Source organism: Hyaena hyaena, unplaced genomic scaffold, assembly GCF_003009895.1.
Source record: "Hyaena hyaena isolate Hyena2069 unplaced genomic scaffold, ASM300989v1 scaffold_1054, whole genome shotgun sequence".
Taxonomy (NCBI): domain Eukaryota; kingdom Metazoa; phylum Chordata; class Mammalia; order Carnivora; family Hyaenidae; genus Hyaena; species Hyaena hyaena.
This window is the reverse complement of record NW_024081675.1, coordinates 277,000-303,065: the sequence shown is the minus strand read 5'-3', so window position 1 is coordinate 303,065 and position 26,066 is coordinate 277,000. Positions and strand designations below refer to the sequence as shown.

Here is a 26,066-nt window from a genome sequence, read left to right as displayed (position 1 = left end):
CTGGAGAGAGAGAAGGAGAGAGAGAAAATCCCAAGCAGGCTCCATGCTCAGAATAGAGCCCCACGTGGGGCTCGATCCCATCATCCTGGAATCATTACCTGAGTTTAAATCATGAGTTGGATGCTCAATCTACTGAGCCATCCACGTGTTCCAATCTAATATTATAATCATATTCAGTCCTAAAATGGTAAAATCATGGGTGATTTTCCTTTGTTTTTCTTTATGGTAAAACTTATAATGAAATCTATTTTCTCACTAACTGTAATTTTAAAATATTGATATTTTGTCATATTTGCTTTATAATTTAATTATCCGTCTTTGGGGGCACCAAATGTTAGTAACACAGAAATTTTCTCTCTGTTCCTTTCCTTAGCCACATTAATATGCCTTCTAAAGAAGCAAGCAGTCTCCTGAATTTTATGTGTATCTATGCAGTTTATATATTTATATTTTTACTAACTATATATGTACCCAACAGCAGCATATAGCAGAAGCTCTATTAACTGACCACTAATAAAACTATTTGCTGAATTTTAGCAAATAGTTTTCCTTACCCCTGTGAAAATACATGATTTCCACAGAATATTGAATGCTCACAGTTCATAATGTAGTCCATGCTAATGCTACTTCATTCACCAAATGGGTTGTAGGTTTAACAAAGCTTTGACATTTTTATCCTAAATCTACTTATGCCATATATATTTCATCTGAATTTATTCAACTTAATTGTTATACAATGCAGCATATGCCAGTAATATATTTTTTATGCAACTGAATTTCATGTTTTGAAAAGTTCCCCCCTAAAAAGTTTAGCAAAGAAAAACAACTTTATAAGTTTGGGGTAACATATACAAATATAGAAATATATTATACTTGGATAGGGAGATGTTTTTAAATTATTGCCGTGAAGAAAATAAACTGGGCATTGTTCATAATGGTGTGTATTATAAAACAGAAAAGAAACCTATGTGAAATTATATAATAGGCTCATACATACTCAAAGAAAAAGCAAAGCACTAAGTTCTAAAGTAAACTATTTATGAATAAATAAACATCTTTTAAAATAAAAAGTAAAAGAGTACATATTTTTAATGATGTAACAAATGATGGGTAACAGGCAATGTGAATAAAGGCCATTTATGTAATTTTATTGATTTAATATATTGATTCTTTATATGTGTTTTAGATAGTTTTGCTACCATTATGCTTTTAGCATCTATCCATGTCATTGTGTACAGATTTAGTTTATAAAGTACATACATTATTCTTCCTGTGTCATATATCGGTCATTTGTTCACATATGGATGTATATTTATATATTAATATTTAGTCACATGTAAGAGTTTCTCAGGAGGTAGTATGCTTGTCCCAACTTGGACATTAATCAATTAATTAGCTTTTACAATTTCCAAATTAGATACTATATTTGTTAAAGTTTTTGACATATTCTTTTGGGGGGAGTTAATATATTCCCTTTCATATTTAGTTTCTTAAACGTTTTTATCATGAATGAATGATGAACTTGTTCTAATTATTTACTGATTGAATAAAATTTTCCTTTGTAAACCTTGTTTTTTTCTTTAACACCAAAGCATTCTGAAATAACCTCTCCTTGGAGTAGGTTGCTTTTTTTAAACATGGGATTTTTTTGCCATATATATATTAGGCAAGTCAATAGTTTTAAATGAACTATCTATTTTTTCTTCTATTGAGTGCCTGTAGTTTATGATAGGTATATCAGTCTCAAAAAATGACTTGAGTATCTTTATTTCTATTTCTATTGTGATTTACAGGGGTACTTGGTTTTCAGAAGGGTTTAAAAACTCAGTTTTTTGGGGCTCCTGGGTAGCTCAGTTGGTTGGCATACAACTTTTGATTTTGGCTTAGGACATGAACTCGTAGTTTTTGAGTCTGAGCCCCTCATCAAGCTATGTGCTGGCAACACAGAGCCTGCTTAGGATTCTCTCTTTCCCTCTCTCTGCTTCTCCCTCACTTGGGCTCTCTCTCTCTCAGAATAAATAAACTTAAAAAAAAAGAAAGAAAGAAAATTCAGCTTTTCAATCATCTGAGTGAGTCATTTTTTTGTTGTTGATTGTCGTAGGTTTAGGATTATGTGTTAATTCTGTTTTGTCTCTTGGTATAGTTAGGTTTTCTTGTTCTTCAATAGTTAATATTTTGATAATATCTGCCTCACCTCAATTTTCAAAAAGCTTTTGGAATAATATTATTCATAGTATTTCTCTTATTTTGTCATTTATGTTTTATCTCTTGTTTTGATTTTTAGTCCTAACATTACATTTGAAAATGTGATTTTTATTGATTTTGATTAAAAAATTTACCTGTTTTATTAATATTTTAGAGAAATAGTTTTTATTCTATTAGAATGGTTTCTGCATTTTTCTCTTTATTTTCCTATTTTATAGATTACTTATTATTTTAATGCTTAACATATTTTCAGTCTTTCAACTACTTCTGTTACATATATTTACATAACAAGATTACATTCTAAATAATTGCCAGCACCCTTCAGTTTAGCTTGCAATGCTTTATTAACTTATGTAAAATATTTAAGTATTGTCTAATTTTTGACAGTAACCATTTTAGATACTTGTGCTATGCCAATATTAAAAAAAAAAAAAGAAAGTGGCCCTTGACCCTATGGAGCTCAAAGTATTTTTTGGTCATGAGGACAGTGGAAAGAATAAGAAATAAAATGAATATAAATAAGAAAATTGCATGATTTTGTTAGAAAGTGAAGAGTGTCACAGACCATCTAAAACACATGTTGGGATAAGTGAGTGGTGATCCAATGAGATGTCAGATAGGAAAGGTAGAGCATCCATCACTGAAAAGGTGATATTTAAACAAAAACTGAAGAAAAAAGAGCCAAGAAATTAGCTGAGACTTACATAAATAGATAATAAATCTGGCCATTGTTAAGTACAGATTAAAGGGACACAGGGAAGAATTAAAGATACATTGAGAGAAAATGGTGTCTGTGAACAACTGGTAGCAATGAGATTGGACATAACATATATATTTTCAAAGTAGAGAATTTAGGATGTGCTAATGGACTGGATATGGTGTGATAGAGGAGAAGAGTACACAGTTATGATTCTACAATATTTGCCAAGTGGACAGATGATTAGCTATCAGTGCAGAAGAGATGATCTGTATTCAGAGGAAGAAAATATTTTGAATTTGTTATTTTAATGTGTATGAGAAAAGTTGTACACTTCTAACTTGAAATGTGGAGTAGGTTTGGGATTTTTTAGAGTTCAAGAGAGGTTTATGATGGAGAAATAAATTTGGAATCTGTCAACTTAGAGATGCCATTAAAATCATTAGAATGGATGCTACCTCCAAAGAACAAACACAGAAAGAAAAGAGTAGCAAAAGCAGAACCCTAAAGGATTCTTTAGGTAAGTTTAGGTAAAAGAGAAGAAACCACCAAACAAAGATTTAAAGAAAAATCTTTAGTAAGACAAGAAGAGAACAAAGAGAAAGAATCTGGTGTTTTGAAAACAAAATGAAAAAAGAACATCAAGGAAGGAACTATCAGTTGTATCAAAAGCCATGGAAAGTCTGAAATGTGAGATGTGTAAATGCAAAAAATTACCATTTGGATTAAGCACTGAGATATCATCATTTACCTTCACTAGGACTTTTGTGTGCATATGGTACTCTAGTACAAGTCAGAGCTTAGGCCCACTAAAAGACTAAAGAATAGAAGAAGTCAGGGGGGAGTCATGGCTTATAGACTTTAAAGGTTACAGAATTGTGGGTATTGGACACTACACTGAGTTAGAGAGGACCTGGTGGTCACAGATTAGGATACATGAAATTGAAACTATAGAGAAATTACAGTCATCGACAATTGTAAACTCTTTGGGATAACCATAGGAGTAAATGGCTAAAGTAAGGATATGGAGAAAATAACTGGAGGAGCAAAGTTCAAAGCATGAATGGCTAGAGTGTAGGAAGGATTATCCTCTATATATTGAAACTTCCAAGAATTATTATCAAAGTGGTATGTGGAAAAGGAACAGTGAGACTATAGCTAAAATCATTACAAAATGAAGGGTGATGTCCCAGGTCCAGCAAATTGATGATGGTAATGAGCTGTGGTGATTTATACAGCTTGTTGACCTTAGATACAGAGCTGGAGATTTTAGGAAAAGTGATTGTACTAAATTTTGCTGTACAACCAATTAAATAAAGTTTGAGGACCATAAAAACACAGCAAATATTTATTAGAGTTGGTCAGGCATTTAAGAGTAGCATTTCTTCAAGCTTCTACATTGGGAATCTCTCTTATGACATTGCAACTTTTATGTCAGCCTTGACTGGGTCATCTGAATTTTCTACTGGACCTGCAAGATTTACTTCTAAAATTGCTCACTCAAATGATTGGCAAGTTGATCCTGGTGGGTGGAAGAAAATCTCAGTTACTCAAAATGTGGACTTATCTATAGAGCTGGTCTATAGGTCCTCAGGACATGACTGCCAGATTCACAAGTGATTCAAGAGAAAAAAAACAGAGGCTTCAATGTCTTTTCTGACCTACTCTGAAAGTCACACTTTTATCAATTATCACATTGTGGGAGAGGACTATACAAAAGTGTGAATATCAAGAGATGAGAATTATTGGGGATTATATTTGAAAATAGCTACCAAACAGGTAGGAATATGTTCTAAATGTTACTTTGGAAAGAAAAGAATATGGGGGTGGCAGGGTGACTCAGTTTTTTGAGCGTCCAACTCTTGATTTTGGCTTAGGTCATGATATCACGGTTCATGAGTTCAATCTCCTCATTGGGCTCTGCACCTGGGATTCTCTCTCTCCCTCTCTCTCTCTCTTCCCTTCTCCCCTAGTTGTGCTCTCTCTCTTAAAAATAAATTTTACCAAATAAAAATGAAAAAATAATAAAAGAATACCGAGTTCATTTCAAAACAGTCATAGAAGGACTCAGAAAAATAAAGTGACTAGTAAGAAAAAGTTTCCAGTGAGAGACACTATGAGGGAATTCATGTACTAATTAGTGCATCCAGGTGATAGTTGGTGTGCAATGTGAACAAAATGAATGAAAGGACCATTCAGGTAATATGCTGACAGTATAAAGATTTTATAAACAACTCATTCATAACATTGAATTTCAAGAAAAATTAAGAAGTTGATATAGGACTGCAAAAAGAGAAATAGAGATGTACAAAGCTTTACTGGATTCAGGTGTAAAAACAAAGATAACCTGGCAGTTTGTGAAGTTTTTTGGGAACTGAGATAAACAAGGATATAGTGAGATTAGTTCTAGTGGATTTTTGCAGATAGTGCTAACAAGGATTTGAGTAATGTGGGATATGACCTAGGGAGTTTCTGGTTTTGTCTTCATTGAGTAGGCAGAGGTCCAAGGGAAAGTAAGGTTCTGACCCAGTGCTCAAGCCTATCCTGAGGACTAGAAGTTCCTAGGAGAATTGGGCTTAATCCCAGTTGTTTTATAGGAAGGTTTTAGTTGCTCCTGTAGGAGAAAGACTATTCTAGCTCTGAGTTAGTGTGTCCTCTTTCAGTAACTTTTGATGGACTGAATGACTAATGAGGAAACTGGGTTTACACCCATGTGTGGGTCTGTTCCTCAACTGTGAAGATAGGAGTAGAGGGCTTAGGGGAAGTAACATGCTCTCATTTTCATTTTTTGTATCTCCAATTATTTTGTAATTCCTATTCTGATTTCATTTTAACTGGAAGAACTTTTTTGATGTATTTACTTTTAAGTTCCCAAAATGTAACAGGATGGGGAGGGGCTTTTTAAAATCAGTGATTCTTAATTGACTTATATTGTTTTTAAAGATTTATATGATGGTGACATATATGATGATTTATATGGTGGTGACTACTATTGTTCTTACCATTTCTTATAAATTTGACTTTTTGTGCCTTAAAACATGATCACATTTTGGAAAAGGGTTATGTATTTGGTAGTGTTTGTGGGGTTATTACTAACATGTTGAGATCTATCTATGTCAGCGTATAAAATGCATATCTGATAAAAATACATATTTTATATTTCATGTTATAAAATATGTAATATTTATAATATGTAGAATATTAATATATATTCTGTATATAAATGGTTAAATCAGCATTCTTAATACTGTTCTCCTGGCTGATTCATTTTGAGAAAAACTGATGTTAAATATACTCTTATTACTTGAAATCTAACAGTCAGGTATTGTAATTTTTAGTCTATTGTAAAAGGTATGTAACAGCACATGCTTTTTATATCTTGATGAATAATTATATTTTAGATACTGTTTTTCTTTATTTCTATACTATTCTGCTTAAATTCCCATAATATTATTATTTTGCTTTTTGTTTATAGATTTGTCTACAATTGTGCTTGGCCTGTTCCTTGATTTTCTACCATTCTGAATCATTATGATTTAGGTAAGACTTTTTGAAACAGTGCATTGCTGTGATTTTAAAAATACAAGTGATGTTTAAAGTTTACATTATGGTCACTAACATATGTGAAATTGTTCTTATCATGTATACTGTATTTTCTGTTGAGCATATTTTCTTTTTCCCCACAGGGAACCCAGGCAGGTGTGAAATCAATCCAAATCATGAGTTTTAGTCTGCAGAATATTTTAGACTGCAAGAAAATAGCTAGTATCTGTTGAATCCAGTGGGATTTTGTGAGATGGAATTATTGTGAGATCAAATTCATAGTAGTTTATGAGGCAAAGGCAGGGTAACCTGAGACCTAATCTTGACTTCTCCACATTTATTTTATATTTATTTTTAGAATTACATGTAAATGTTATCCCCTAACTTTCAAGCTGTTAAGTACCTTTGTCATGTGGCATGCCACTAATTGCATTAGTATTTATTTGATCACCAAGTTGCTCATATCACAGTCTTTAGAAAATGTATTTTTTTTACAGTAGCTTTTGGAAATCCTTGCTTTCTCTAGTGTACTAGATGCATTGCTTACTGCTTGATTTTGAAATGAAAGTAGATAAGTGCTTGATACTTCATCTCTCTGGCTTCAAACCAAAGCAACTTGTGTCTTAACACTCCAGTATGATTCTAGAGGAGACTTTTCAAACCTTCTTAGGGAGCAAGAAACTCCTTTTTTACTAGTCACTACTGGACATGGATCACCTCTCTGCTCTTCAACTCTTTGGACAGGAAAGGAGATTAGGAGAATTTCTGGGTAATGCCAATACATATTCTCATCATTTCCTCTTTCCCACCCCCCAACAAAACATGCACCAAAGCCATTTGGAGTGATGTCACTCAAGTCAGATTTACAGTGAAGCTAGTGAAGCTTAAACTTCAGGGCTCTACACAGGTGTTTTACATTGACATACGTGTTTGACAGTTTGCAATAATAAGAATTTTCTGTTCTCATTTTTTAAAATAACAACTAGCAAATGTCCAATGCTTATCAACATGGGAAGAATGCATCTAAAATAATCATAAAATGTTAAGGCTTAGTGGAGGTTTATGGTTTAGCTATTTCAATGCCTTTCTACTAACGATGAAGGAATTAGAAGTTTTATATACCTGCCTGAAGTCACAAAGGTTGTTAGCTGCAAAACCAGTGCTGGAATTCCAGTGTCTAAATCCTTAATTGGTGTTTTAAAAATATATTATTCTATTCCTTTGAGAGTATAATGGGCATTATGCTTTAATATAGTAAAGGAGTAAATGATGTGGAGTTGAGTTGATAAAGGAAATTCTCAACTTTTAACTTTTGTGGGTCCTGTTTGTGGGCTCCCAAGGAGCTACAGTATTACTTTTACATTCACCAAAGTCAAAATGACTCCACAAAACTTCAAATCATGGGCTCTGTTTCTGCCCCAAGCACACATTGTGCATCTGCTTCAAATAAAATAAAATAATAACTGAAAAGGAACATTCTAAACATAAAGATAAGAAAAACAAATGGAGAAAAAAAATCCTTCCTGGTTCTCATAAGATTAAAGTTATCTAGCTTGCATATACTAAAAACATAAGATGAAGTCTGTAACTTTCTGAAATGTTTTTCATCATGATGGTTTAGAACTCGTTATGTAAAACAAACAAACAAAAAACATAGATAACCTTGCACTAAACATTCCCTTTCTGTAGCACTGTCTCTTTGTGAAGACTGTGTATCCTGGGCAGGTGCCCTACCTGGGGCTTGAACAAAACTCTTTTCCCTTCTCTCTAAAATTTTAAAAAAAATTGTTCATTTTGTCAACAAGATAGATGCAGATAGAATTCTAGGCCTGACACTTGCTGGTTGAGAAATCTTTACTTCATTTTTTTGTTCTCATCTGTTAAATTCAGTGACATCTGCTTAAAGGGATTGCTTTGAGGCAGTATATGGGAACTTTCGAAGTGATAAACTGCCCAAGTGGCACCTATGCTGTGATGTTCTGAAAAATCTTTGCATAACTATTGTATACTTTAAATTATTTCATAAGTTTAAGGCATTACCTTAAATTATTTCAAAATGACAAAGACAAATGTATCAGTAACAGCCAGCCAGTTACCAGCAGCCTAAAGAGGCTCCCACAAAGAATATACCCTTCTTTGATGTCTTTAAGACAGCTGGAGTATGACCATTAGTGGAATACATTTAAAACAAAATTTTACTAATGTCCTATACCCAACCAAAGAAAGCTTCTACTAAATCAGGAATATTCCTTTCTTGAACATTTTGAAAATGCCTTTGTTTCTGTTTTTCCGTTGGTATATTTAATGGGATTATTAGCTTTTTATCCATTAGTTACCACCATTAGTGTTTACAATATCTACATATGATATAAAATTTATACTATAAACTATATGACAACATGTATAATTTATACATATTATAAAATTATAAACATAATTATTTTATCATAATAAACTATAAAGGCCCTTAAATAAACTTAGACTTCAAGATTCTAAGCTAAAGCAGAATACTTATTAATTTTAATCACATGGCCAGATTTCATTGTTTCTCATTGCCATGTAGTATTCCATGGTATAGATAAACCACATCTTCTTGATCCATTCATCTGTTGATGGACACTTAGGCTCTTTCCATGTTTTAGCTATTGTGGAGAGTGCTGCTATGAACATTGGGGTCCACGTGCTCCTATGCATCAGCATTTCTGTATCCCTTGGGTAAATTCCTAGCAGTGCTATTGCTGGGTCATAGGGGAGTTCTATTGTGAGTTTCCTGAGGAACCTCCACACTGTTTTCCAGAGGGGATGCACCAGTTTACATTCCCACCAACAGTGTAGGAGGGTGCCCGTTTCTCCACAGCCTCGCCAGCATCTAGAGTTCTCTGATTTGCTCATTTTAGCCACTCTGACTGGCGTGAGGTGGTATCTCAGTGTGGTTTTGATTTGTATTTCCCTGATGAGGAGGGATGCTGAGCATCGTTTCATGTGTCTGTTGGCCATGTGGATGTCCTCTTTGTAGAAGTGTCTGTTCATATCTTCTGCCCATTTCTTCACTGGGTTGTTTGTTTTTTGGGTGTGGAGTTTGGTGAGTTCCTTATAGATTCTGGATATTAACCCTTTATCTGCTATGCCATTTGCAACTATCTTTTCCCATTCCGTTGGTTGCCTATTAGTTTTCTGGGTTGTTTCCTTGGCTGTGCAGAAGCTTTTAATCTTGATGAGGTCCCAACAGTTTATTTTTGCTCTTGATTCCCTTGCTTTTGGGGATGTGTCAAGTAAGAAGTTGCTGCGGTGGAGGTCAAGGAGGTTGTTTCCTGCTTTCTCCTCTAGGGTGTTGATAGTTTCCTGTCTCACGTTCAGGTCCTTTATCCATTTTGAGTTGATTTTTGTGCATGGTGTGAGAAAATGATCTAGTTTCATTCTTCTCCATATTTCCATCATTTTTTAAATTTAGAGAATATGTCTTTTTCCATAAACTATCCCTTCAGCAGACTTTTTTTTTCTTTTTGTGATAGTAATTAAGGTAGACTAAAGTATGTATTTGCACACTGTGATGTAGAATGGGAAAGCTAATGTCTGAAATCAACAGCTTTTATAGTAAAAGATGAGCTCAGGCAAACAGGAAAATATGTAGATTAAAAGTTTTTGGGTATGTAAGTATTAGCACTATCAAACACACTTTTACCCAAAATCTCCTGCACTGGAAGAGCTGGATAAAATCTACAGTGCTTAGCCTCATAAATCACAATTTCAAGTTAAGGGTAATTGTCTTGGATTCTATGGTTGCGCAGTCATACCACCTCAGTGACATCAGCCTGCTTCATGCCATCGAGATTTCTCAATGACTGCAACAGACTCGGAACTGTGTTCTAAAATTCTGTCCTTAATACATGTCCTCTATTGTCCTCCTAAAGTATTTTACTTGCTCTGCACTTAAGGGTCTAGAATTATATATTATGTCTGTCCTTCCTTGATAAAATGCAAGCTCAATTAGGGTAGGGATATTTGGAATCATTTTTCATTAAGTATTCTCATAATCGCTGGAACCCAATAAGAACTAACAAATGTTAAATAAATCAATGAATGTTTTACCAGAAAAACTATTTTGATAAAATTTCTAATCTTAACTGTATATGTAAAAGATATGTGAAGGCAGCTATGCAAAAATGCTACCTGAGGATAAAAAGGAAACTAAATGCAAATGCCAGATAAATTGTTTTTGGAAGTCAAACCTAAGAAACAGGTATTTTCATTCAAGTTTGTTTTACAAAGGAAAAATCTAAAAATAACATTAATTTTTAAAGAAAATTATAAAATATAAAGGATCTTGGGGCACCTGGGTAGCTCAGTCAGTTAAGCGTCCAACTTCGGTTCAGGTCATGATCTCATGGTTTGTGGGTTCGAGCCCTGCATCAGGCTCTGTGATGACAGCTAGCTCAGAGCCTAGAGTCTGCTTTGGATTCTGTCTCAAGAAAAAAAAAAATCTTGGCAAGCTAACTAAGAATGAGCAAAACATCACTGCTGAACAAATAATTTAGTAACTAATAAACAGAAATGATTCAGGTAGAAAACTGATGACACAGAAAATGTATGGCAAAGACAAATAGAGGAGATAAGAATTATCAAAACAATAATAGCAATTTAATATAAGAAAATTACTATTTCTGGAATATAAGATATGACCAGTTAAAGAACAATAAAAGAATAAGTGTCCTAAGAAAACAGAAAATTACAATTTAAATCAAAGGGACAAAAATGTTCCAGTACAATTGTTACAGAATAAATGGTGCCAACAAAAACAGTTGGGATATTTGGTGTGTATATATATATATACACATATATATCTATATGTATATCTATATGTATATATAGATATACATATATATCTTTTTAGGCATTCTTACAAAAAATCCCCTAACAAACATAAAAGGAAGACTTCCTTCAGATTTTGTCACAGAACCATGCAAGTTCACAGTAGAGAAGTATCTAAATTTCCAATGAAAATGAAGGTGGAATGATAGCCACCAACATGATGGAGTAAAGATAATCCACAAAAGCAGGCACAAATTGTCAGAATCAAATTTTTCAGAATTCTGAAAATTAACCAGAGACCTCAGCAATGTGGTGGCATTTTATCAAGAAAAATGGAATGGCTGAATCTCAGCACCAACAACATGCTTTGTGGTCTTTCATTTCCTCTAGTTTCATCCACCACTTGACGTCTCAAGAGTAGCCTTGAAAAGATAATAAACCATATTCCTGGTATCAGAGGAAGCAAAATAACACTGTAGCTCTTTCCAAACTTTATTTCCAAAGAATAGTAATTACTTGATCTGAGTAGTGCTTCTCTGGAAGACTCTACTCAAATAGCTTATTTTTATTTCACCTCACTTGAACTTGAGGAGTGTTAAAAGCTTCTCCCCAAGAGATATTTGTCAAATGTTTTAACACCCTGACTTCCTAGAGTGATTCAGAAGAGTTGGGCACACAAAACATTAACCAAAATCTTAAAAGGGAAAGGTGAAGAATGAGATGTGTATAGCAGCCTAAAAAACAAAACAAAACAAAACAAAAAACCTTGACATATTCCTGGGAAGCATCGTGCATTTATAGAGTTGTGTGCATGTTCAGAAAGAAAAACCTGAGAACGTCTTAATGATACACAGACCTCTGATATGTCCTGAGTCTCTGCAAGGCAGAAAATGAAGGGTGAGTCCGGGTTCAAAATTCCTGGTTGTGTGTTGAAGACATCTCCTAACGGTCACACATAGCCCCTCAGCAAAGACTGGGAGACTTATTTGTTCTGAGGTTTTTAAAAAAAATTCCTAATTAGTTATCTTATCACTAAGCAAACTAAAATAAACTTAATGACCACAAATTATAAAGAAAAAGACTTTAAAATTTGTTCAGAAATGTCATTAAGTGACAAAAGCAAGCAGCAACAATAACACACTCTGGGTAGGAGGAGCATCTGATTTCCAGAGTTGAAACTTTCATTACTTGAAACATATGCTTTTCATCAAAACATTATGATAAACATGAATAACCAAGCAAGGCTTACCCACACAAAAGAAAAAAATATCAATAGTAACCTCCAAGGAAGCCTAGATATTAGATTTACTATTAGCTGTTTTAAATGTTTTCAAAGAGCTAAAGGTGATCATTTCTAAATAACTAGAGGAGCACATGAGAATGTTCTGCCAACAAATACAGAATATCAATAAGCAGATAGAAATTATTTTTAAAAGGATCAAATAGAAATCCTGTAGTATTTCTATTTTTACTAGAGTAATTGGAAAAAAATAAGTAGAAAAGATCAACTGCAGATTTGTGCAAGCAGAAGGAAGAACCCGAAAACCTGACAAAAGATAAATTCAGACTGTCGAGTCTGAGGAATAGGCAAGGCAGAGTGAAAAAAAGTAAATGGGGCCTCAGAGACCTGTGGAAAACCATCAAGTGCAACAACATCAAGTAGACCAATTAAAAGAACTAAAGGCAGAAAGAGATATTTCAATAATATTTGGAAATTTCAATACCCATCTTTCAATAATGTATAAAACAAGTAGGCAGAAGATATCAAAGAAATAGAAGGCTTGAACATAATTAGTCAACTAAAACTAATAGATACTCTACCCAACAAAAGAACACATTTGTCTCAAGTGCTCAAAGAACATTTTATAGGAGAGTCCATATGTTTGTTTATAGAACAAGCCTCGAAAAATTTAAAGGATGGAAATCATGTAAATAAAAAACATTAAAAATTTTTTAAGCAAAAAATAATAGCTTTCAGTTTCTCAGCATTAAGAATGGTATTAGTTTTGGGTTTTCTGTAGCTATCCTTTATCAAATGTTTTTTATTTATTTCTGAGAGAGAGAAACAGTATGAGCAGGGGAGAGTCAGAGAGAGGGAGATACAGAATCCGAAACAGGCTCCAGGCTCTGTGCTGTCAGCACAGAGCCCGACGTGGGGCTTGAACCCACAAGCCGTGAGATCATGACCTGAGTCAAAGTTGGATGCTTAACCTACTGAGCCATGCAGGCACCCCAGAAAGCTATTATTGAAGATCAGGAAAACGAAACAAAACAAAACAAAAAGTCTGCTTTTGTCCATTTTATTCAACATGGTATTGGAAGACCTAGACAGGGAGATAAGAGATAGTTTTACTATTTTACAATCCAATCTGAGTATTTTTATTTCTTTTGCTTGCCTAGTTGCAGATGACATGATTTTATATATAGGAATCCTTGAAGAATCCACAAAAGATAATAAAAATGGTAAGTTCAGAGAGGTTGCAAGACAAAAAATTAACGCAAAAAACTCAATTATATTTCTATATACTAGCAATTTATAATTCAGTCATAAAACTAAGAACATTTTAATTTATAATATCATGAAAATTAATAAGATAATTAGGAATAAGTTAAACAGGGAGTTAAAAAAATTGTGCACTTAAAACCACAGGAAATTAAGACCTAAATAAATGGAAAGCCACCCCATGTTTATGGGTAGGGAGTCTTAATATTGTTAAGAGTGTAATACTTCCCATACATATTCAATATAATCCCTATAAAAACTCCAACTACTTTTTTTACACTAATATACAGGACTGAGAATAGCCCCCCAAATCTAGAAAAAGTAGAAAGCTATAGGACTCATACTTCCCAACTTCAAAACCTACTTACACAGCCACAGGTATAAAGTGTGTTACTAACATAAGGATAGACAAATCGATGCAGTGGAATTTGGAATCCAGACATAAAACCTCACTTTTATGGTCAATTGATTTTCAACAAGGGTGCTAAGAAAATTTAGTGGAGAAAAGAATCATCTTTTTAATAAGTCATCATTTTTATCTAGTTACTGGAACAACTGGATATTCATGTAGAAAAGAATGAATTTGAACCCCTACCTGATACCACATATAAAAGTTAACTCAAAATTGATCAAATATCTAAATTATTTTCAATCAATAAGACAAAACTATAAAACTCTTGAAAACATAGGTGCAAATCTTTGCAACACTGTATTGGGGAACAGGTTTTTAGATAAGACACCAAAAATGAACCAACCAAAAAAAAAAAAAAAGATAAACTGATAAACTGGAACTCATCAAACATAAAACCCTTTGTGTATCAAGCCCCTGGAAGAAAATATGATAAAAGTCTAGTATCCAAAATCTATAGAGAACTCTTAGAGCTCAACGAAACAAGATAAACCAATTAAACATGGGAAAATAATTTAAGTATTTTTCCAAAGAATATATACAAACGGCCAATAAGCCGATGAAAAGGGACTCAGCATCACTGTCATTAGGAAATAAAAATCAAAATAATGTACAATGTGTTATCTCTTCACACCAAAAAAATAAAATGGTGTAATAATTAAAAACAAATATAAAACAAGAAGCACTGCCAAAAACGTAGAGTAATTGGAACTCTGATACATTGCTGGTGGAAATATGATTTCAGTCAAAACAAAATGGTTTGGGAGTTCCATACAAAGTTGAAATTGCTACATAACCCGATGCTCTACTCCTTGGTATATAGACATTATATAACAATTAAAAGAATTGAAAATAGGTATTCAAACAGAAATCCATGCATAAATGTTATAACATTATTCACAAAAGCCATAAGATGGAAGAAACCTAAGGTTCCATCAATGGATGAAAAAATATATATAAATATGAATATATATGAATTTTTATATAAATATATATTTTATATCATAGATTATACTATAATTATATAATTGTGTGACATATTATATTAATAGAACTTACAGTATATAAATATATAAACATATACATTTATACAACATTCATTCATTTTACAAATATATATGAATATTATTCACCCATAGAAAAGAATAAACAATTGATACATACTACACCATAAATGAACCTTGGAATCAATATGCTGTGAAAGAAGCCAAAAGCCACATATTTTATAATTCCATTTATATAAGATATTTAGATTAAGCAAATCCATATAGTCAGAAAGTATACTTTCACCCTGGTTGCAAAGGGGAAGTAGGGAGAAAAACTGGCTGATAATTGGTATGGAGTTTCTTTTTAGACTATGAAAAATATTCTACAATTACTTGTGATGGTTGTACAACCTTGGCCGTATACTAAAAACCACTCAATTTTTCACTTTAAAGTGATAGATTTTATGTATTTAAATTATATCACAATAAATATACACTTAGACACATGCAAAATTGTGCAAAACTCTAAGAATATTATAACTCACAATTCTTAGGACAGTGTGATGAAAACACAATAATTGTAAGTGCTACATGTGCTCAGGAAATATCACCGTCACAAGCCTTTTGCAGTGAAGTCAACAATAAATAACTGAAAGTCTGCAGTAAAAAGGTTGCATTTTTAATATGGAATATATCTAAATATAGAACTAAACTAAAGAGTTTTGTGATTTATGAATAAGAGTAGATCGACTCATACAGGATTGGTGATATAAGAAATGTTTCATCTACAAAAATACCAATTTCATACAGTTTAACACAAAGATGTTATAGAGACAAAGGAAAAATTATGCTTAAAAAGTGTAGAGAAAGAGGTGACAGCAAATGATAGTATGTCAATTTCTGTATTTTTCCTAATGATGTGACAAATTACATAGTCTAACTGATAATTGCAGGGAAATTTTAATGTCTTATTTAAAATGATAAACATTAAAAATAAAGTAGGCTATGTTAACAGTAGAAGAACAAAATGTAATTAACAATAATTGAGAGGGTGAAAAGGAAAATTGAGAGGAGGCCAGGAAATATTTTAATTGTAAGAATTTTCTAATCTTACATCTTAAAAAAAGTAACTAAATATTTGACACCAGAAAAAGAATAGGAACCCAAATAGTATGGAATCACCAAAAAAGAGTACAACCAAATTCATGTTAGATTTTTATAGATAAGTGTATTTGAATTTTAAATATGGCAAAAATTTGAAATTTTCAACAAATATTGGTATCATAACTATTTGTTCAGGGATAAAAGATGATTCTCCTCTTCCTTGTATATATCAAAGCTAAATAATTACAGATGCTTTGTAAGAGAAATAATAAATGCAACACGTCATATATGTTGCATATTATACATTCAGTATTTGGTATATTGTTCTTGGAAAAAAATGTGACATCAATCAAAATATAAAATGCACATTACTTTAGATTAAATAATATAACTTCTAGAAATTTTTCTTGGATATTCAAACAAAACATAGGAAAACATGGACATGTGGTCACAGAATTTTTCATAATAGTCAAAGTTTGGACCTAAATGATGATCAGTAGCAAATTATTTGGACCTAAATGACCATCAGTAGCAAATTATTATTTGTTTTTGAAAAGTATGTGGGGTATATGTGAAAGAGAATAATTTACTGATTTCAGAACATGAGCTGTAGGGAAAGGGATCTCCAGATTTCTACAGGAACAAAAGTGCTGGCAGATTCTATTTCTCTTCCTCTCCTTCAATATAGGTAGTAGGAACCAGTGCTAACATTCCATCTATCTTGCTAGTGCTACATGCCCCTCCCTCATATTGCCCCTCAGCCTCACCTCATCCAACCTGCCAGCCTCAAGAGGCTCCCTCCATCATGGCTCCTCCCCTACCACACCCTGCAAACAGTCCCTGTAGGAACCTGTACCACTTTAAAGTGACCCCTGCCTGTGGAGGGGGATTTAATAAGCCCACACACCTGTGTCCCCGCAGTTCCTGCAGCCAGGCCTTGTGGCTGGCTATAGAAAGAGCAAGATTTACCATTCTGTTGCCTACAGCTGTGGCAGAGAGACTGATTGTAGACACCTAGCCTAACCCCTGGCCTCTCCCACACAGAGCCTGCAGTGGTCTCAGGACTCTCAACAACACAGGAACCAAACCCAGACCAGTGCACACGCAACAGGCAAACTGGGTCAGAGTAGCCAACTGGGCTGGGGATAAACATGACTCAATCACAAGATGGCACAGACAGCTCACACAGGAGACACCCTGGATACCTGGTGCTGGTGACCCGGGGCACTGCATAACAAATGAAGACCCATCTATTTGCTGCCTAAAAGAAACTCACTTCAGACCTAAAGACACATACAGATTGGAAGTGAAGGGGTGGACAAACATATTGTGTGAAAATGGAAACAATTAAAAAAAAAAAAAGCCTCCTCAGCAACACTTAGGTAAAATACACTTTAAAACAAAGACTGGAGTGAGAGGAAAGAAGAGCACTACATACTGATAAAGTGATCAATCCAATAAGAGGGTGTATCAACTGTAAATATCTATGAACCCAACATTGAAGCACTTAAGTACAAAAAGAAAATATTAACAACTATAAAGGAAAAAATAACAGTAACACAATAATAGGGACTTTAACTCCTCTCTTATAACAATGGATAGATTATCCAGACAGTCGCTTTGAATGACACATGATATCAGATGGATCTAACAGATATATACAGAAAAGTCCATCCCCAAATGGCAGAATACATATTCTTTTCAAATGCTCCAGGCTAGATCACATGTTAGGCCACCAAACAAGTCTCAATAAATTTAAGACTGACACCATGTCAAGCATCTCTCCCCACCAATACAGTATAAAACAAGAAATTACAAGAAAAAAATCTAGAAAAAAACAAAATACATTGAGGCTAAACAACATGCTACTGAACAATGAATGGGTCAACCAAAATATCAAAGAGGAAAACAAAAAATATTTACAAATGACAAAGTGAAAAGAGAAGAGTTCAAAATATTTGGGAGGCAGTGAAAGCAATTTTTTTTTTATTTTAAATATTTTTATTTATTTCTAGGAGAGAGAGAGAGAGAGACAGCGTGAGCAGGGGAGGGTCAGAGAGAGAGAGGGAGATACAGACTCTGAAATAGGCTTCAGGCTCTGAGCTGGCAGTCAGCACAGAGCCTGACGCAGGGCTCGAACCCACGAACCGCGAGATCATGACCTAAGCGAAAGTCGGACGCTTAACCGACTAAGCCACCCAGGCGCCCCTGAAAGCATTTCTAAGAGGGACGATAATGGCATTATAGGTCTTCCTTGAGAAAAACAAACAAACAAACAAACAAAAAAAACTCCAACAACCTAACCTTACACCTTAAGGAGATAGAAAAAGAGGAACAAACAAATCTTAAAGCTAGTAGAAGGAGGGAAATAATAAAGATGACAGCAAAGATAAATGAAAGAGACTTAAAAAAAATCAGTGAAATCAGGAGCTGTTTCTTTGAAAAGATAATAATAATAATAATAATAATAATAATAATAAAACTCTGACAGGCTCATGAGGAAGAAAAGAGAGAGATTTCAAATGAAAATCAGAAATGAAGAGAAATGACCACTGGTGCCACAAAATACATACAGAGAATATTATGAAAAATAATAATTAGAAGATCTAGAAGAAATGGAAAAATTCCTTAAAATATACCCTCTTTCAAAACTAAATCAGAAAGAAATGGAAAATTTAAACAGACCAATTATCAGTAATGAAATTGAATCAGTAATTTAAACACTCCAATAAAAAAAACCCAGGACCAAATGTCTTCACAGTTGAATTTTACCAAACATTTAATGAGTTAATGTCCCCTTCTTTCCAAACTATTCCAAAAATATAAAAGAGGAAAGAAAATTCCCAATATCATTCTATAGGCCAGCATTGCCAGGATACCAAAACCAAACAACAAACTACCAAGAAAAACAGAATAAACTACTGGCCAATCTCTGATTGACATAGATGCAAAAATCCTCAATAAAATATTAGCAAACCAAATTCAACAATAAATTAAAAAATCATTCATCATGATCAAGTGGAACTTGTTCCAGGGATGCAAGAGTGCTTTAATATTTGAAAATCAATGTGATGCATTACATTATTAAGAAAAAGGATAAAAATCATATGAACATTTTAATGGATGCAGAAAAAGCATTTGACAAAAATATAATGTTTGTTCATGTAAAAACTTGAAGTGGGTTTAGAGCAGACATACCTCAATGTACGAAATGCCAAATATGAAAAAAAACCTCTTGCTGCTATTATTCAACATAGTAGTGGGAGTCCTAGCTACAGCAATCAGACAAGAAATAAAATGCATCCTGGGGCGCCTGGGTGGCTCTGTTGGTTAAGCGTCCAACTGAGGCTCAGGTCATGATCTTGCGGTTCCTGAGTTCGAGCCCCACAACGGGCTCCTTGCTGACAGCTCAGAGCCTGGAGCCTGCTTCAAATTCTGTGTCTTCCTCTCTCTCTGAACCTCTCCTGCTCAACCCTCTCTCAGAAATAAATAAAACATTAAAAAAATTTTTTTTAAAAAGAAACAAAAGACATCCAAACTGATAAGAAAGAAGTAAAACTGTCACTCTCTGGAGATGATATGATACTATATATTGAAAACACTAAACTCTGTCCTACCTAAAAAAAGCCTGTCAGATAAATTTCAGTAAATTTTCAGGATTCAAACTTTATATAGAGAAATTTGCTGCATTTCTATGCACTAATAATGATGTAACAGAGAAATTCAAGAAACAATCTCATTTATAACTGTATCAAAAATACCTAGAAAAAAATACCTAGAAATAAATTTAACCAAGGAGGTGAAATACCCATACTCTGAAAATTATAAAACACTGATGAAGAAATTGAAGACAACACAAATAAATGAAAACATATACCATTTTCATGGATTGGAAGAATTGATATTAAAATGTCTCTGCCCAAAGCAATCTACAAATTCAATGCAATCCCTATCAAAACACCCATTACATTTTTTAAAGTCCTATAAAAAATACTAAAATTTGTATGGAACCACAGAAGACCTCATATAGTGAAACAATCCTGAGAAAGAACAAAGCTGGAATTATCACAATTCCAGATTTTTATATACAAATCTAGAGTAATCAAATCATTATAGTACTGGCATAAAAATAGACACATAGATCAACAGAGCAGGATAGAGAGAAATATTCTCACTTATATGATCAATTAATGTATGACAAAAGAGGCAAGAATACACAATGGGGAAGAGACGGTCTTTTTAACAATGATGTTGGGGAAACTGGACCACTTTCTTACACTATGTACAAAAATAAACTCAAAATGGATTAATATGACCTATATGTGAGACCTGAAACCATAGAACCCCTTAAAGAAAAAAATCATAATCTTTTGGACATTGCCTTTAGCAACATGTTATGGATATGTCTCCTCAGGCAAGGAAAACAAAGGCAAAAATAAACTATTAGAACTACACCAAAATTTTTTGCACAACAGAGGAAATTACCAACAGAATGAAAGGCAGCCAACTGAATGGGAGAAAATATCTGCAAATAATATATCAAATAAGCTGTTAATATCTAAAATATGTTAAAAATTATACAACTCAAAACCAAAACCAAAACAAAACAAAACCAATCCAATAATGGGTAGAGAAGAGGCAAGTGGGTAACTCAGTCGGTTAAATATCCAGTTCTTGTTTCAGTTCTGATCATGATCTCATGGCTTTGTAAATCCAAACCCTATTATCAGGCTCTTTGCTGGCAGCACAGAACCTGCTTGGGATTCTCACTCTCCTTCCCTCTCTGGCCCCTCCCTGACTTGTGCTGTGTCTGTCTCTTTAAAAATAAATAAGTAAACCTTAAAAAAATGGGCAGAGGAACTGAATAGATTTTTTTTCCCCAAATAAGACATATAGAGATATATGAAAAGGTGCTCAGCACCACTAATCATCAGGGAAATGTTAATCAAAACCATAAGGAAATATTACCTCACATCAATCTGAATAGCTAGTATCAATAATATATAAGAAATAACAATTTTGGAGAAGATGTAGAGAAAAGAAGACCCTTGTGCACTGTTGGTGGGAATGTAAACTGGTGCATCCACTCTGGAAAACAATATGGAGGCTTCTCAAAAATTAAAAATAGAAATATCATGTGATCCAGTAATTGCATTACTGGGTATTTACCCAAGGAAAACAAAAACATTAATTTTCACCCCTATGTTTATTGAGATGTATGCACTCCTATGTTTATTGCAGCATTATTTACAATAGCCAAGAAATGGAACCAAACCCAGTGTTCACTGATAGAATTTTGGATAAAGAAGGAGTATACACATATATACACATACACATAGAAAGAACGGAATATTACTCAGGCATAAAATAGAATGGACTCTTGCCGTTGGTAACCACATAGATGGAACTATAATATATTATGCTAAGTGAAACAAGTCAGACAAATAAAGACAAATACCATATGATTGTACTTATATACGGAATTCATATAATATATAAATTGCCGATGAAACAAAAGCCAGAAACAGACTCTTACATAAAGGGAACAAACTAGAAGTTTTGCCAGATGGGAGATGGGAAGGGGGATGAGTGAAACAGAAAAAGGGGATTAAAATGTACTTTCAATTATAAGATAAGTCACAGAGTTGATAAGTACAGCATAGAGAATATGGTCAATAATGTTTAACAACATTGTATGGTGACAGATGGTGGCTACGCTTAAGGTGAAAAGCAAATAATGTATAGAATTGTCAAATCAATACATTGTATAACTGAAACTAATATAACATTATATGTTTATACTTAAGTTTAAAAAAAAAGAAGATAAAGAAAAAGAAAATGCAACTAAGTTAGTTCCTCCTTGTTATTATGAATATAGTAACCTACATAAAACCTCAGTTTTATATGATGGCTATAGTGAATTATAACTTGATATTGTCATTTCCAATTTAGAATAAAATATCTATTTTGTATTATCTGGGCGAAGCTAAGTTAAGTTTCATCATACACCATTAATTTCTACTAGTCTTTTCTATAGAAAAGAATCTCACTTTGGACATTATAATCACAGTTTTTCCATTATATATTTTCTCTCAGAACAATATTCTTTTTTTAATTAAAAAAAATTTTTTTAGTGTTTTATTTATTTCTGAGAGAGAGAGAGAGGCAGCGTGATCAGGGGGAGGGCCAGAGAGAGAGGGAGACACAGAATCTGAAGCAGGCTCCAGGCTCTGAGCTGTCAGCACAGAGCCTGACTTGGGGCTCGAACCCACGAACCGTGAGATCATGACCTGAGCCAAAGTTGGGCACCTAATTGACTGAGCAACCTAGGTGCCCCTCTCAGAACAATATTCTAATTAAAGAACCAAAGAAAAAAAACATTGAAAAATATACCAAATCAGTAATCAATGTCATTAAATGAAGCAATGAAAACATTATTTATCATAAATATATTGTAAAAATATAAATTGAACACTTCATGTTTTATATGGACACGTAATATTTTTATAATGAGGAATTTAGAATATGGTAAAATATATTATTTTCAAGTCATAAAATCATTGATCAAATTAAGATTAAATCTTTGCTGGTATATATTCATTATTCCTTAGTATTACATTTCCTAATTCTAAAGCAGTATGATACTTTTAGAATGCTGTTTGTGGCATGATTAATGGCTAATTCAAATTTTATAATTCAAAGAACTTGAAAAAGAATAAATATTTGGTAAATCCTTTAAACAATACATGTTAAGATATGTGTTTTATTCAGATCATCTGTGGCTCTGAGAAATTTTTAAAAATTGTAATTCTTGGTTAACTAACTAAATCATACTTATGGCTTCTTATCAGTATTTATGTATGTTATAGAGAATAAATATATACATACTTTAATGATTATTTGATAATTTTTTATAATATTATAAAGGAATATATACTTATATTTTAATGTCAAGGACTGATGCATCTTCAGAGACTTTAGATAAAGTTATTGAAAATTTGTTTATCAGAATGCTGACACAATTATTTGAAAAGTGGCCTAAAATGAAATTCTATATAATGTATATAACTGAAAATATTATTTAAGGTAATGGGAAAACACAATAACATTACAGGAAATTTTAACAAATATTCTTTAGGATACAATCCCCATAAACTCTCTTATTTCTACATTTCAAAAGTAACAATACTATCAACTGGTTTGGATACGGCTATGCAGAATAAGCATAACTATATCATCAATCTTTATTCGAATGCCTGCTAAGTTACAAGCTTCTAATTAGATGATCCTAACGGAAGAGGTAAAATGTCCAAGGACTATTTTGCCTAGTCAAGATGACAGATAAGTAAATAATTTCAGTATGATGTCATGAACTCTAGGACAGATTAGACTACAGGCTATTATGGTAGTACATGAAAGTGTACTTTTTATGAAGAAAGGAAATAATGACTGAAGCCATGTGGAGTGAGTCGTTCTCTAAACTGAACCTTACAGTTGCATGGGAATTGGTCATATGAAAGTGGAAGAAACTGATACCTGCAGATGGAGCAATATACAAAATACCACAAAGACAAAAGGAACGGCACATTCACAAGGGTAAAAATGTGTGCACATCTAGGCAGGATGTCGAGGGAAGGAGAAGCTAAGAGGAGAGCCTGAAAAAGTAGATCCAGGCTTAAGATGTGAGGGGGTCACACTGATAACCACAGGCTTAGAAACTGTCACTATTACTTCTCTAAACCTCCAAATCTTTCCCAGTTGTATGCGGTTGTGTCAGATAACCAGATTTTGTAGCCATATGGAATAAACAAAATAATTTCATACTAGAGTGTCAGGCTGTGAACAGCTGCCATTAAAAATATATGAAAATATGAGGCCGAGAACCACATCCCACTGTCTAGCCCCAGAGCTACACAGATAAGTGGCACTTCTACTAAATGACCTGAAGCATTATCCCATGATCTAAGGAGCATCACTCTCTTATCTGTGCTTTATTACTCAAAAAGCTTCAGATATATTTTGGAGGTAGATCTCTAAATGCAGACATTTAACATGGCTCTCATTTTATCTATTGATAATAATGGCCTGAATGTAAACAAGGGATACTTCCAATGTATTTACTGTGTCCATAGTAAATATAAACCACTCTATTATTTTTTAAAATATTAAAAACAACACTGAAATGTTAACATAAAATGACTATATGTTTGAGTAGCTCTTCTATTTTATATAAGTATGGGGAAAGGAAAGAGCCAAATGAACATTTACATGAAATGGTTAAGTAGTAAACTAATCAGCTACTGCTTCAAGATGTGATGCTCCATTTGGATTTGCAGGAAGTATCAAAACCATGAACATTAAACAACAAATCATTCCTTCAAAACCTGGTTGAGCACTGTTATTATCTTAAGAGAATATGAAAAGTACAGATTCCCAATAAAATCTTCCAAGATAATGACTGATAAAACGGGGTAGAGATCCAATCATTTATATTTCTACTGAGTGCTTCAGATGAGATTGATACCACACACACACACACACACACACACACACACACACAGAGTCATTTGAGAAACACAACTACAGGGATTAGCTTTTCAGCTTAGATCAGCCAGAAAATAAGTTTTATATTTAATGTATACATTAAAATTTTTATTTAGATCAAATTACAGGCAAGGGCTCAGAATTTAGAGATAACAGGGCATAGGTAGTTCTCCAAAATGGAACTAATTGTGTAATAACTATAGTTATAGGCAGTTTTCAAAAGTGATAAATATAAAAGAATGAAAATTTTAAGGTTGAAATAGAATGTTGATATGAACTCTCCCTACTACTGTTTTGCATGAACCCCAAAGTCAAAGAATCTACAAATTATTACAAATATCCCTTCATCCAAAATAAAGGTAAATGTCCCTTTACAATTTTTACAGATTAATTCTGCCTACGTTAGTGACCATCTATGTCCAGAGTATAAAATGATGGGATTGAACTTTGCAAGGAAGATTTCATCAGAAAGTATTGTCACCAGAATAAATTTTTTCTCAAGACCATGAGAGAGAGAGAGAGAGAGAGAGAGAAGAAGAAGAAGAAGAAGAAGAAGAAGAAGAAGAAGAAGAAGAAGAAGCAGCAGCAGCAGCAGCAGCAGCAGCAGCAGCAGCAGCAGCAGAAGAAGCAGAAGAAGCAGAAGCAGAAGCAGAAGCAGAAGAAGAAGAGAGGTTTTTTCCCCTCATACCTCAAGTCAAGAGAAAGAAGGTCATGCAATCTTACAAATAGATTTTTCACACTGCCAGGAGATCTGGCAGTGTGAAATATCCATGTGACAAAGGTAATCAGAAAAAAAATCATGAACTAAAATAAGGCAAACATTTTGGGGGTCATTCCTTTTGGCATAAAATGATGACCAAAAAAATACACCATAATAGTCTAAGGTAATACACTTACTTAATTTTACTTTTTATGATTGAGTTATAGTTTCAGACTAAGTAAAATTTCTTCTTGTAGATTTTCCTACTGTACTGATACAAAGAAATTCTGTCTGGTGGAACAAATTGCTCTGAAGATTTATGGCCTGTTGAGCATTAACAAGTTTTATATCTAACCCAGCAATGCTATACTAATATTTCTTTGTTAAATTAACTGTAAATAATTTAGCTTCTATGATACCTGTTGAACCAATTATAATGACTTAATTTCTCCCTCATTAATTAATGGACTAAATGATAAATAAGATCATATATTGGTTCATTTTATGTTTACATTAAAGTCATGATCTTACCTTTTTGAAAACTACACTATTTTAAGTGTATAGAT

At 33.3% G+C, this 26,066-nt stretch overlaps 1 long non-coding RNA gene across 1 annotated transcript in view; it reads left to right on the top strand.

The window, feature by feature from the left end:
• The window catches only part of LOC120223803, a 113,029-nt gene extending 87,668 nt beyond the window's left edge, over positions 1-25,361 (top strand). The window contains exons 2-3 of the long non-coding RNA XR_005526372.1: positions 6,378-6,442; positions 25,187-25,361. This is a non-coding gene — a long non-coding RNA (uncharacterized LOC120223803). The remainder of the gene's footprint in view (positions 1-6,377; positions 6,443-25,186) is intronic.
• Positions 25,362-26,066: the final 705 nt, after the last annotated feature.